The sequence below is a fragment of the Polyodon spathula genome, chromosome 37 (genome assembly GCF_017654505.1).
Source record: "Polyodon spathula isolate WHYD16114869_AA chromosome 37, ASM1765450v1, whole genome shotgun sequence".
NCBI classification, from domain to species: Eukaryota; Metazoa; Chordata; class Actinopteri; order Acipenseriformes; family Polyodontidae; genus Polyodon; species Polyodon spathula.
Genome location: NC_054570.1, coordinates 5,036,653 through 5,052,075, shown reverse-complemented (window position 1 = coordinate 5,052,075; position 15,423 = coordinate 5,036,653). Strand labels below are relative to the sequence as shown.

The 15,423-nt window shown below is 38.6% G+C and overlaps 1 pseudogene; it reads left to right on the top strand.

The window, feature by feature from the left end:
- The window catches only part of LOC121304290, a 194,609-nt pseudogene that overhangs the window by 134,522 nt on the left and 44,664 nt on the right, over positions 1-15,423 (top strand).

Genomic DNA, 15,423 nt, shown 5'->3' with positions numbered 1-15,423 from the left:
GGATCTCCCGGATACTTGTAACTCCCTTAACTAGGGATTTCAACATGGAAACAAAATGCTGGGTAAGTCACATGCAAAACAAACAGAAACACTAAGCGCTGCCGTTACTTTTCTTTTGTTCAAATGCAGCTCCCCTCGTGTATTCACAGCTCTCCTGTGTATTGTGTGTCACACGTCACCTGGAAGGAGGGTTCGGAACATGATTGATCAGTCAGATGCTGCAAATCCATCATTGTTTGTGAGCAATTTATTACATGGTTGTTGTCGTAAAAAAATGTAACGGATAAAGTCAAGAAACTTGGACAAAACATTTCTCCATCACATGGACCCAGAGCACATGAAATGCTGTCCTGATCCGCTTTGAAACAGCCGAGACAACATCCCCCTCAAAATGGAGTTTAAACAAGACTGACAGCAGCTCTTGCCTGTAACACCGCTATCACGTCCTTCTGATATATATATATATATATATATACACACACATTGTTTCATTTTAAAATTATCATTGTGTTATTATATACAGTTATTAACGGTTTCAGATTTGTTACAGTTTCAATTGAAAGTCCTGTTTTTTCACTCTGGAACTCTGGTAACCTGTCTGTGCAGTCAATCAAGCAATCAATCAAGCAATCTTCATTTCTTATATAGCACCTTTCAAAATAAATCACCTCAAAGTGCTTTAGAGATAAGAATAAAAAACACTTATAACATAGAAAACAATTTGGAGAAACAGTAAAATATAAAATGACAAACCCCCCCTTCAGTGCCAGGCAGTGAATCAGCTAAACAAGTCATCTAATAAATTACTGTAAGAAGCAGTGATACCAATCAGCCTTGTAAGACACAGCGATACAAACAAGCAGCAGAAAATAGCATGTTAAAATGTTCCCTTTAAAATACATATACTCAATTATATATATAAAAAAACTTTAATCCTGAATTTAAAAGCAGGAAGAGATGGTGACAGATCATTCCACAGCTGTGGGGCTCTGAAGCTGAGCGCTCTGCACCTGCCTTCTTTCTCTGTGTGCATGGAATACTTGTCACGAGTAAGAAAATAAATGGGAATTAATGTTTATATTTCCATATAAGATGAGTTGTCAGGCTGATGTGTCAGTATAGACAGTAACACCTGTTTATTTAAATGACTGATCTGCACGTTTTCAATGCTCCGCTCCATTTCTGATGAAATCTTACTTGGCACGGAATGACCACCTTGAAGTAGAAACACACAAGTGACACAAATTGATTTAAACACTTCCCCCTCTGTGTGTTGGGAGGGGGAATGTCTTCACACAAGGGGTGGTTGATATGACATCATCGGGCACGCGCTGCAGTTCAGGGGCTATGTGCGCGAATACAGGGCCAAAGCCTAGGTCTATGCTCAAGTGTAAACTGGGGCTCAAATGATAAGAATCTTTGAATCTGATAGAGCCTAAGCCAGTTCAGGTCTGAGTTGTAAGTGTAAACACACCGATAGAGATCATAATACTTCATTTCATTTTATGCTTTCAGGAATGTCTTATCCAGGTGAAAGCCAAGGAACAAAGATGGAGTCTGTTTACATTAAATAGGAGGTTCTGGAATTGGTACCTATCTGCATTAAACAGGAGATGCCTGAACTAGAGCCTGTCCACATTAAAGAGGAAGAGACTGAACTGGAGCCTGTCCACATTAAAGAGGAAGAGACTGAACTGGAGCCTGTCCACATTAAAGAGGAGGAGACTGAACTGGAGCCTGTCCACATTAAAGAGGAGACTGAACTGGAGCCTGTCCACAATAAAGAGGAAGAGACTGAACTGGAGCCTGTCCACATTAAAGAGGAGGAGACTGAACTGGAGCCTGTCCACATTAAAGAGGAAGAGACTGAACTGGAGCCTGTCCACATTAAAGAGGAGACTGAACTGGAGCCTGTCCACATTAAAGAGGAAGAGACTGAACTGGAGCCTGTCCACATTAAAGAGGAAGAGACTGAACTGGAGCCTGTCCACATTAAAGAGGAGACTGAACTGGAGCCTGTCCACATTAAAGAGGAGAGACTGAACTGGAGCCTGTCCACATTAAAGAGGAAGAGACTGAACTGGAGCCTGTCCACATTAAAGAGGAAGAGACTGAACTGGAGCCTGTCCACATTAAAGAGGAAGAGACTGAACTGGGGCCTGTCCACATTAAAGAGGAAGAGACTGAACTGGGGCCTGTCCACATTAAAGAAGAGTCTACTGACTTGTTGTTTAAGGATATAGAAAATATATCCCAGCCAAAGAGATCATGTCAATGTAGTGAATGTGGGAAGAGCTTCAGCCGGCCAGGAAGCCTAAAAACACACCAGCGAATTCACACTGGAGAGAAGCCATATCACTGTACTGAATGTGGAAAGAGCTTCCGTCAGTTAGGAAGCCTAAAAACACACCAGCGAATTCACACTGGAGAGAAGCCGTATCACTGTCTCTGAATGTGGAAAGAGCTTCCGTGAGTTAGGAGTCCTAAAAAAACACCAGCGAATTCACACTGGAGAGAAGCCGTATCACTGTACTGAATGTGGAAAGAGCTTCCGTGAGTTAGGAGTCCTAAAAAATCACCAACGAATTCACACTGGAGAGAAGTTGTATCACTGTGTTGAATGTGGGAAAAGCTTCACTGTCAAAGGAAAACTAAAAACGCACCAGCGAATTCACACTGGAGAGAAGCCATATCACTGTACTGAATGTTGGAAGAGTTTTAGTCAGTCAGGAAGTCTAAAAACACACCAACGAATTCACACTGGAGAGAAGCCATATCACTGTTTTGACTGTGGGGAGAGCTTCAGTTATTTAGGAAGCCTAAACAAACACCGGCAAATTCACTCTGGAGCCAGCTTCCCTCCCCCCCAGTCCCTTACCTCTCCACCCTGATTTTTTGAGTACAGTACTCACCAGTTATAATGCACCTCGTTATAGTGCGGAATCGATTATAACACAGTAGGGTTGTGGTTCCCATTTGCTCCATCATGCCATTATAGTAGCCCTTTTCTACTCTGAACTCAAAAGGCGGAACACAAATAGCACGGTCTTGTAACTATGGCTCCCACTATAGCATTATAAAGGGAGAGCACTGTATGTAGAGCTGTTTCTCTCTCTCACCCTACAGTAAATGAAGGGGGTACCCAGGAGTGAGAGCCAGCCTGAATCCAGAGACACTGAGAAGGGGAGCGTGTCAAACTGAAGGAGACAGACCCATTCTTTCAGAATGAACTGCTTTGGAAATTAATCTCGCTTATCATGCTGTGATAATTATGCCAAGCATGTTTCTGTGAACACATTAAACAAAGCTGCCAATAACACATCATCATTTTAAATGCCATTACACTACCAGTGTGGGTGAGACAGAAGTGAATTGTTTAAAGGAAACTAAAACTAAGAATATCTTCATGGGTGTGGCAGCAGTGTGTGCTTCATCGTACTAGAATGGCCTCTAAGCTATTGCACCAGTGCATACACCAGCTGAAACTAACTTGTTTTTTATTTCAAGTGGTGCAAGCTTTGCACTGGAGCAAATGCTGTTTGGGTTTGAATGAACTTGACTGCTTTGAGTGTTTAAAGGGCACATAAATACCTTTTTTATTGTGTTACATGTTCCCATATGTTGCTACAACTGTTTACATAAGGTGTGTGTTTTAATCTTTTTATTTATTTATTTATTTTTTTAAAACATTTTGACCACTTTTTTTAAACTTTTAAATTGCATTCCCTGCCTCAAGATGGCGTCCCATGTACCCATATGGACCTCTCATTTCCCCATCATCCTCCTGCTCACTGGTAAATCCATCTTAGTTGCATGTGAGCAGGAGCATGATGGGAAATGTAGTTCTGAGCGGTCCATGCAGGTAGATGGGAAGCCATCTTGAGGTAGGGAATGCAATTTAACAGTTTAAAAAAGTGGTCAAAATGTTAAAAAAAAAATAAAATAATAATAATAATAATAATACACCTTATGTAAACAGTAGCAACACATGGGGACATGTAACACAATAAAATAAAAAGGTCCTCATGTGCCCTTTAACTACTGAGAACCTCCAAGCTTGTTGTATACTGGAGCCCTGCTTCAATGCAGTGGGATTGAAATAAAAATCCTATCGATTGTATTGGGTAAACTGCTGCATGTGCAATTATTACTGCCCCACAATAATAGAGCTGTACAGATACACTGTAAAACAGGAAAGCGTTGCAAGCAAATGATTCGCAAAAGTTGCATTTACTCAAATCTGCAAAACATACATGCTGCAGCATTCCCATAGTTACTACATTCATAGTTTATAAAGTTTATGAATAATTGATCTAAACAATCTGCAGAATGAAGTTGCCTCTGACTGTTTGACAGTAACAGAGCTGGTGCTTTTGTGGAATCACCATTAGCTCTTTATTCCTTTTGGGCAAAATATGGCTTGTTTGCTTGTATTTTTTATATGTATGCTATCATTAGAGTGATAATACTGTACATCCTAAGGCAGGCTTAGCTATTTAGAAAGGATTTCATTGAGTTTGAGTTCCTGTATGTTTTCCAGTATCTCTGTATATAAAGGGCACATTGTTATGTTTCCATTACCTCTGTATGTAAAAAGTTTGTCAGTGATTCCTGGGAAAGATCTTCAGTGGAACTGAAAAAAAACAGAGAGACATTGAAAAATACAAGCTTGTCAAAGGGGGGGATGCTGCTGCATGTTTGATAACATTGGCTTCATGAAATGAGCAATGGAATTCCCTGTATATCCTGGAATTCCTTTGCTAGTGTGTCATGATGTAAACCCTGGAGTGTGGGCTCAGTCTTCTCTGCTGCCTGCTTGTTCTCAGTGTGAGAGTTCAGCTGCATTCCCAGTGTCCTGAGCTGGACTTTAAACCCACTGGTCCCCAGCTGAGAACAAGCCAGACCCCCGACTCGGGGATTTTGTTTTACATAAAATAACAAAATGAGAAACCTTATACGCAGAACTCTGTTTTATTGATGTTGTTGTTCTATGAATGTATTACTTCGAGCCTCTTTGCATTGTGTTGCAATTCAGATATTTTCAGTTTGCATATTAAAAAGCACAGCTAAGTCTATTAGAAATAGACTACAGATATGACCAAAAGTTTTGCCTCACTCTATAGAATGAACTAATTTTGCTTCATAAAGTCGAATGAAAGCTGCTGAATAATGTTACATTAACATATTGAATTCCAATTCCAGATACTTAACGAAAAACTGAATTAAAAATGTGACATTTTGGAATCTATCATGAAATGCAGTGCTAGTGTTTTGGCTTCCACTAGAGTTTTGCTGTACAATGTTGTAGTTTCTTTGATTACATGCTAATATCTAGACTGTGTCCTTGTGTTTTGTTTAATGCATTGGGGTGTGAGTTAAGAACCCTAAACTTTTATGTTTTAACTACAGCTATGACCAAAAGTTTTACATCAGCATATAAGATGAAATAATTTTGCTTCATAGCCCAATGAAAACTGCTGAATAATGTTCCCTTTGTCACGAAATCCGTGGGTTCAGATTTCTTTACGTACTCTTTCCATATCGCTCAGCATATACTCTTATCTCAGGGGAGACGTTAGGAGGACAGAGATGATATTACTCCTAGTGGGGTATTGTTCCGCACTGGACCCGCAATATATCCATATGACTAATATAGCACCCAAGAAATTGACAGACTCATGTATTTAAAGTTTTTTTACGAATCGGAGTATGATCAGTACTCCTTCGGTTTATTAACAGTTAAATATTGGATAGAGTAGTTACAGGCTACCTCGTATCCCCAGCTGACAGACACACTGAGCAGTCCAGAGTCTTAACAGATATCAACGTTAACACTTTAATACATGGATATATGTATGTATTCAAGGCCGACAAGCAGGCCAAGAACACGTCACTTAAAGTACCCAATGGTCTATTTCAGCACATTCAACAAATCACTCTCTTATTTCTAAAACACAGCGTGAGTCCCTTATGGCAATACATGCAGTAAATGTGTATAACATAATATCACTTTATTTCTTTGGTGATTCGCTCTAAGATTTAAATCCAAACACCAACCAGTATAACTGCATTTGACTCTTATATTTTTATGATGACTGAACTAGGCTTGACCCTGTTCTTTGTTCATACAAAATCCAGCCGAGACAGGTTTTTTCTTAAGACTTTGCTTGTTCAAGGATTAATGTTAATTTATTGTGGTAAAGAATCCCTTTCTTATCTTATTTTGTTGGAACATAAATTTCTAGATTAACGTTCACTTTTTAGCCGGAATGGTGCTTTTTATCAAGTGCCATGCTTTCTAAAGATAAGATATACAAGTGGTAAATCGTTCATTATATATTATTTTAGAAATTCCCATTTTACTAAGTACTTAATTAAAAACATGTGTACACTGACCTATTTCATGGAACAAGAGAGCCAACTACTGGTGGTATAAGGATACTCCCTCTTTATCCCTCCCAAAAAGCCTCTAACACGTCATTTTTATTTCAAAGTTCATTCCATATTTGAAATTACCTCCAGAAGACTTGCCATCTCATTTTGTAGTTTAGTTGATACATCATGATAAATAAAGTATCTCAATTATGTTTTCTTTTAATTGTCTCAATACTAAAATTCAAGGTGATTTTTTTGCCAGTGCTGTACATGTAAATCAGCCATTAGAACAGAAAGTTTAAAGCTTTATAAATTGTATCAATTGCATTCTATAAGAAAGTGTGGTGTAGATCATGCTATTGAGCGAGAACACCTTTACACATTTCACTATTCAGAAGCCACTAATAAACTTTGCATTGATTTTCCAGTGAGCTGTTGAAGTGTTTTTTTCTCTATTGCTTTACTGCTCGGCTAAACTGTTTGTGCTGCCTGTCTAGGAGAAGAGAAGTCTATTAATCCAGACAGCATGCAGATTTATTTAGACTGGATCAGGAGCAATGTATCGTCAAACAGGTTTGGACTGTACAGGTATGCCATGCTTGCAGAAATGGCAAAAACAACAAACAAAATCCAGCGTTATTTTAAAACATTGAGGTCACAGAAAATGTTTTGAAAAAATACCACTAGAGGGTGCTTCCTGTGGACAGCGTTTGGAAACACATTTAGAAGCGCACTTTTGGCGTTTTCTTACTATAATCTGTATTTTTAGTGGAATGAGGGTGAAATGATGCAAACAGTGACATGTAACAATAATAATCATTGTTCACTTTAGTTTGTGGTTGCATTGGAACCCAAGGGCTGAATCTGAAATGTATAGAAGGGGTTCAGACTGATACAAATTAACAAGGAAATGCGGTTACAACAACAAGGACCATATCGGAAATGGAAACATAATTACACCACAGAACTCTAATAGCGGTGTTATTAATGTGCAAGAATACACTGGATTGGTGGACTGCATTGGAAAGAATAAAATGATCAGTTCTGCCATCTGCTGGTCACTTTGATTAACTGATTCAATATAAAATATTTAAAATAAAATGCCTGAAGTGTGTATAAAGCTAGGGGTGGGCACCAATGTTGATATTTTGATATGATATCGATAATAATTTCCATATCGGGGGATAAAACAATTCACATAAGCTCACAGATTTGCTAAAAATACAAGCGCAGTGTAATCAAGTGTATTTTATATTAAGACACAACAAACCCTGTACATGCCAATCATTGTCAGTCTTGTAGGCAAACACCACACATACAGTATTCTTTTTTCTTTTTCTGAGAACCCGATTAACAAATGCATTTCAAACATAAATCAAGAAAAACAACAAACCCACAACCTGTGTATCGTCATATAATCGTTGTTATACCGTCGTATAATCAGCTGATGTACTCAGCATTATCGGACCAGTTCTGGCGCGAACCTGTTGCATTTTTTTTTTCTTTTTTATATATTTATTTACAGATAGTACACCCACTTAAATTTATTTTCATGCAAAATAGTATTTTTTAGAATACCAGATATCAGCGATTCCGGCCCGATTCCGTGGAACCACCGCAGCCAAAGAACGGACTCATTCAGTGTAGGTCGAAGCTGAAGCCTGTTTGAAATACCAGTCCACAAAGTAAACAGGGTTATTGTGTAACTAGCTGATGTAATAATAGAACTGGTGTCTTTTTTATTTATATATCCATAAACTTAAGTTAGAAGATGATATAAAGTATTTCAAAATCAATCGGATAAACTCGCTCCCCTTGTTCAACACGTCTGATAAATAAGAGAGTCCAGCTGAGAGCCAAGAGGAAAGCAGTTGTCACATAACTGATGTAGCGTTCAAGACCTTTCTTGATTGGCTAGATTCTAAGATAGCACAGTGATTCTGGCCCAGTACTGGCCCGATTACGACTGTGATTCTGACGCGATGACGGCTGCCGGAATCGGTGCGATGTCAAACGTGTTGAACTGCTCTTAATCGGGCCGAGGGAATCGGGCCAGACCCGGCGGCCAGACCCGGTCCGATTCTGGCGACCCAAATCTGACAGTCTTCCTGCGACCCTGATCTGGCCCGATTCTGGCGGTTCAGCTACGCCCTGATTCTCCTGGCCATTGCATGTAATGTAACCTTGAATTCTACATTTTAATACCAAAAATGCCTCTCAGTTAGGGCATGGAGACCCTGCGTTTGATTCTGTGAAACCTGTTTAAACTGACACCTGCACACACGAACACATGTAGTATGAAAGTCAAACTAACAATTGTACAAAGTGATGCATTATTTGAGTTCGTAAAGTACAATATACTGTACTGTAAAACTTCAAATAATCGCCTGTCTCTAGGCGCCGGGTCTGCTAGCAAATATTGTAACTAAACGCTGGGTCTCTCTCATTGCCATGACGCTGAACCCTAAAATGAGGCGTTTGAGCGTAATGAACTGATAAGTGACAGCGGTGAAAGTGGCTCTCACGATTAATATATAATAGTAATAGAAAACTTTTAAGGCATTTTAAGGCAGGCCTACATGTAATGCATATTTGTTTAAAGCAGTTATTACGTTATTAAAAGTTTTGATACTTTTAGGCGTGCTGAAAGTAGTTCAGATACAAACCTCTTGGTGTGTTTTAAAGTGTTTTGTTGTATTAACAATGTAAGTTTGAGATTACACAATGCATTATTTTTGATAGTGATACTTATTGCTTTTATTGTTGATGTTGTTATTTATTATTATTATTATTATTATTATTATTATTATTATTATTATTATTATTATTATTATTATTATTATTAATGGTAGCTCGAATTCAGTTTTTAAATACAAATTCGTACTTCTTGCTCATTTTCCAGCATTTTGCATAGGCTACAGTATCCTTGTTAACCAGTGCATATAAAAAGACGGTAATACTTTCGCTTTATACTTGAGGGTGTGCAATACAATGTAAAACTGTTACTTAGTTATCCATGACACACAACCTTTTAATAAAGTTGCTGGAGTGTTTAAATTGAGTTACGATATTGCTACATGGTTGTGTGTTAGCGGTTTCTCATTGACCGCATGCAGCAAATAATCGCCGGTCTCTAACATGCGACCTGTCTGCTGGCAAATATCGTAAGTAAACGCCAGAGGCGTTTAGTTTAAGTTTTCCGGTATGTTTTGTATGATTAAGACTACTGCTACAAGCAGTAAATGTAAATACTTGCTAAATGCAAATAGTCCAGGTGACCAGGGGGTTTGGTGAAACTATCTCAATTTACAATTGGACCTTAAAAAAAGAAATGTTTTGAAACTCTACAAACTCTAAACTTTATGCTTACACATTGGATTCACACTGCTTAGACAGCATATCTATACAATGGTATTTATCCAAATAGCTTTCACAGTAATAAAAAAGATACCACTTTTTTTTTTTTTTTAAGGAAACACATTTCATTATATATTTATTCATTACATTGCAAACAAAAAGACAAAATAAAAGTTGCTGAATTAAAAAAGAAATAGAAAACTTCTATCATTTCCGGGTCCGTCACAGGCAGAGGTGGAACACAACCCAGGACCTCCAGCTCTAAAGCGCCATCTCTGAACAGCTGTATTGGCTCTGTGCTTCAGAGCGGGAGATCCTGGGTTTGCATCCTACCTCCGCCCCTGAGAAACCTCTGCCCGTGGGAACTAAGAACGTTACAATATATATCATTCAGTATTTCTGCAAAGAAAAATAATACAAAATCACAAGCAACCTGACAAGCCCCCCACCCCCACTTCTCTAGATTTGCTTAGTCTGAGCTCTACGTCCTCCCTCTCGGTCTGCTGCCAGTAGGAACCATCTTTTAATAATAGCTTTAATATCTCCTTCTGATGCTTTTGATGTTAGAGTTTCATCTGACAGCACCTGCAAAATTGTCAAAAAAACAGAATTATTTAAACATGAAATTCATACGTGTATAATGCATAGCTAGTGATATGTTCTTCTAGAGCAGGTCCTCAATCCTGCTCCTGGATGACCGCATTCCAGCAGATTTGTCAGCTCTCTTTAAATTACTAGTACCTCAGAACTGGGAAGAGTATTTAAAATGATCCAATTAACACAATTAGCTGTCCAGACTATGCATTTAAACCGCATTAGTTGCCTTTAAGATGGTTTAAAGTGCTAAATACGATTAGCATCCACACTACAGAATGTTTAATACCAGACTCGAGAACCAGACTCGAGACTTAATTAGGTCACATCAAATAATGCGATAATACCAAACTACCGGATTCAGTCGCATTGCCCATTGCTCTGTTAGAAACTGTAACCTAACTATTTTGGACACATTAGTCCCTAAAAAAGAAAAGATATTACAGTACGCACTGTGCTGGACTAATTAGAAAGTTTTTGAGAACGTTTCTCAAGATTGTTTATGTAGTCTGGACAATTACACATAGTTTAGAGATCAGATTGAATGAAAACCTGAAAGCCCTGTGGCCAGGAGTGGGGACCCCTGCTCTGGAAGACTGCAATTGATTGTTGAATCCTAAAAACTAAAAACACATGCAAAAATGTTATGTTACTTAATCACTCAATTTAAATATTAACTCACATGTACGGTCTTTATTTTACAAATGCTAATATCCATGTATTAAAATTCATAGTAATTCAATTACAAGAGAATATTCCCATCTCAGGTTTCTGTGACATTTTACTAACAACTAACAGTATCCATTGTTATTCTCACTGTCAACATTTAGTACAACTGAAACAATACTTAAAATTTGGCCAAAGGTTAAGTCACGTCACATCAGCATTACTCCAATGTTTCTTCTAACTTGTAAGTGATAACTGTGTCTCTGTGTTTCGTAAATATATATAAAATATATAATTAAAAACGGACTTGCCAAAAACCGTTTCTGTTAAAATACTGTTTTTAAAGGGCCTTTTGCCATTGACACCTGTCCAGTTCATTTGTTTTGCTAGCATTCTCCACACTGTTTCTTTGATTTCTACACCTTCCAACAAGCCCAGATGAGAAATCTAAAAAACAGAATGTTTTAATTGTCACAGATGTACTGGAAAACAGACACCAGTCACAAATCTGAAAAGGCTGATTAGTTTTGTAACAGTCATTACTTCATTTTTATAAGAGTCATATTTTAAACAATAATAACATTCATAACAAAGTAAGTCACACAGAAATATCATTTTATTGTGTTTTGAAACTTAAAAAGGATGAATTACCAAACTGTTTTTCAGGACACTATCTGCCCTGAGCTGTTCTTCCAGCTCTAAAAGGGAAGTAACGTCTGCGATTGGGAGCTGAAATTCAGGTGGTTCACTTGTATTCGATTTTGAAAACAAGTGGTTTACAATTTGATTCAGAATTAAAGAATGCTGCCGCTGCTGCTCCCTAATTGTCTCCAGCATCACCAGAATCTCATTTTCTACCTCTGAAAAACAAAAACAAAAATTAATTTAAAGAATGTGTTTTATTGTAATTGATATGCGGCTGCTAAAAATGCAGCATATGTCAAGAATGGCGTTAACCTGGCATTCTGCAGCCACAATTAAATTTGCACTCTGACAACTATTTAAATCATATTTTACTATATACACCATCAGAGTGTTAGTTGTCATTCACCTGAGGATGGCACTTCCTGATGCAGCAACACTTGGCTTATGTTGAGGATAACGTTCAGAGGACATCCCAGGGTCACTTTGTTGGAGATGCCAGAAGAGAAGGTGGTAAATTGTTATCATCTCACTTCTCAGATCCCCCTAGACCCAACAGTTGAACTGAGGATCAGCTAGACCCATGCATCTCTCCATCAACCTATAGGAACAGCTATCCCTTCACTTCATTTCAGACCACAGAATTTCCCCACCTGTTCCTCATGATGCTTGTACTGCAATAGTTTAGCTTTAGTTGGATACCGAAGATCCAGCCAACTTTTCATCTCCTGTTTGACTATCCTCTTGGTAATAGCCTCTTTGGCAGCTAAATGTATTATTATTATTTTTATTATTATTATATTTAGCTGCCACCTTTATCCAAAGCAACATACAAGTGTAATACCAGTTTACAGTGAAATAATTTATTATCAAATGTGCAAATTATGTTAGCAGAGCCTTCACCAAATAACTCAATTTCAGCTCTTCCTCTGTAAACTTTACTTTTTTTCCGTGTTCAAAAGACTTTGCTGCTTTTCCTCTGTCATACATTTTATTTGTTTTGATCTCGATGCTCCACATGTTTTCATGTAAATGCGGCCACTAAATAAACTGATGCATGGGCAGCACTCATTGCAATCCTCGTTATCATAACGGTGTTTTACTAAATGTGTGCGTTGATTCATTTGTATTGATTTCAAGCTGGCATAGGGTGCAGTGCAAAATAATTGCCTGGTCACAAGGCCATTTGGAGTTTGCACTGTGCTTATCCTGGCATCACCCACAATGTCTCATGTCAAAGCAATATAGAGAATATATTAGAGGTGTAGATAATGTATTTTATCTTGTCTTGTTTGAAAATCAAGGATAATTACATACTAGTTTCAAGAGGACATATCAAGTACCAGTACATACCTACGGGAACATGGCAGTGTTTCATTGGTTCTGGCATCAACATTAGTTCTTTGATTTGTTTGCCATCCAGACAAACTGCTCCCAGGAAATGACTCCATTCTGACAGGTCGAGGTGGTGGTTTGGGAGCTGATGGAAGTTGTCTTCATGAATCTTCATCCACTTCATCCTCACTGCTAGATATTCTCCTTAGAACTCTAGATAAAGAAGTAGAAGTTGTAGTTTCATAGCAATATAATAAGATTACAACATATCACTGTAAATATGTGTAAAGTGGAGTGTGGTAACCAGTGGTGTACCACAGGGATCAGTATTAGGTCCTCTGCTATTCCTAATCTACATTAATGATTTAGATTCTGGTATAGTAAGCAAACTTGTTAAATTTTCAGACGACACAAAAATAGGAGGAGTGGCAAACACTGTTGTAGCAGCAAAGGTCATTCAGAATTATCTAGACAAGATTCAGAACTGGGCAGACACATGGCAAATGACATTTAATAGAGAAAAGTGTAAGGTACTGCACGCAGGAAATAAAAATGTACATTATAAATATCATATGGGAGATACTGAAATTGGAGAAGGAATCTATGAAAGACCTAGGAGTTTTTGTTGACTCAGAAATGTCTTCATCTAGACAATGTGGGGAAGCTTATAAAAAAGTCTAACAAGATGCTCGGATACATTGTGAAAAGTGTTGAATTTAAATCAAGGGAAGTAATGTTAAAACTGTACAAAGCAATAGTAAGACCTCATCTTGAATATTGTGTTCAGTTCTGGTCACCTCGCTATAAAAAAGATATTGCTGCTCTAGAAAGAGTGCAAAGAAGAGCAACCAGAATTATTCCGGGCTTAAAAGGCATGTCATATGCAGACAGGCTAAAAGAATTGAATCTGTTCAGTCTTGAACAAAGAAGACTACGTGGCGACCTAATTCAAGCATTCAAAATTCTAAAAGGTATTGACAGTGTCGACCCAAGGGACTTTTTCAGCCTGAAAAAAGAAACAAGGACCAGGGGTCACAAATGGAGTTTAGACAAAGGGACATTCAGAACAGAAAATAGGAGGCACTTTTTTACACAGAGAACCGTGAGGGTCTGGAATCTGGAAGTAATGTTGTTGAAGCCGACACCCTGGGATCCTTCAAGAAGCTGCTCGATGAGATTCTGTGATCAATAAGCTACTAACAACCAAACGAGCAAGATGGGCTGAATGGCCTCCTCTCGTTTGTAAACTTTCTTATGTTCTTATGATTGCTTCACTGTGACTCTTGAGCACAGTAATACACGGCAGAGTCTTCAGTCTTCCCTGGACAGACGGGGCATAGTATGAACTGCTGCTGCCAGGGTGAATAAGAGCCACCCATTCCAGACCCTTTCCAGGAGCTTGTCGAACCCAGCCCATCCAGTAGCTGCTGAACGTGAATCCAGAGGCTTTACAGGACAGTTTATGGGAGTCTCCAGGCTTTTTAACTGCTGCTCCGGACTCTGTCAACACTACATCAGACCGGATCCCTTGAGGAAAAAAGCAAACAACGTACAGTAACTACTGTTAAAACATGAAGCAATGTACAGAATCAATGCAGGCTAATTTCCACAAGTGTCACATACTTACTTAATAGAGCTGTCATTATTACACAGAGACCTGTTAAAATCCCCATTGTACTGCAGTATTGTGGTTATTGAAAGAAGAAAGTGTTGTAACCAGCAGACAGGCTACCTCTCCTCCTACTCCTATCTGCACTGCAGCAGAGTTAAATAGGAAGTGAAGCCCTGGACATTTGCATACATTTCTCTGCATTATTTAAAGCAGCTTGATTATGTTGCTGACTCCCAGAAACACTGCACACTAGAATCCCTCAACTATGATAGAGGGGCTGAGGAAATTCACAACCTTGGAGCAGTGTTGATCAGCGACATTTTAAACACAAACATCATGTTCATATTTTGGGGGGCATAAAATAGAACGAAAGAGATAGTTGTTTTTTTTGTTTTGCTGTATTTTTAACAATATCCAGCCGTAAACTGTTTCCAATAAACCCTAAATGCTTCTTGACTTCTGTGTATCCTATGAAGCTGCTGAGGTGGTGAAGTGTGACTGTGTTTTGCAGGCAGAACAGCAGACTGATCTCACTGTTACTGTAAAGCTCAGTAATGCACGTGTCAGATCTTTATACTGTTACAGTGCTGCCATTCTGTGGAAGACTGGCAAAGTGGCTGGTAAAGGGGAACAGGTGAAGCAGTGGTGCAGCGCAGGAGTGACAGGCAGACAACGGTAATCCAGTGAAAAAGGTGCTTTATTTATAATCCTGGGCTGGTGACCGCAAAACAATAAATCCCCAGCAATACATAACAATGTGTAAAGCGCAGGGATAACAAAAACAGGGCACAGTCCCGAACAAAAACAAACACACGGTCACCAGTCCTGGGTGAGTGCAGACG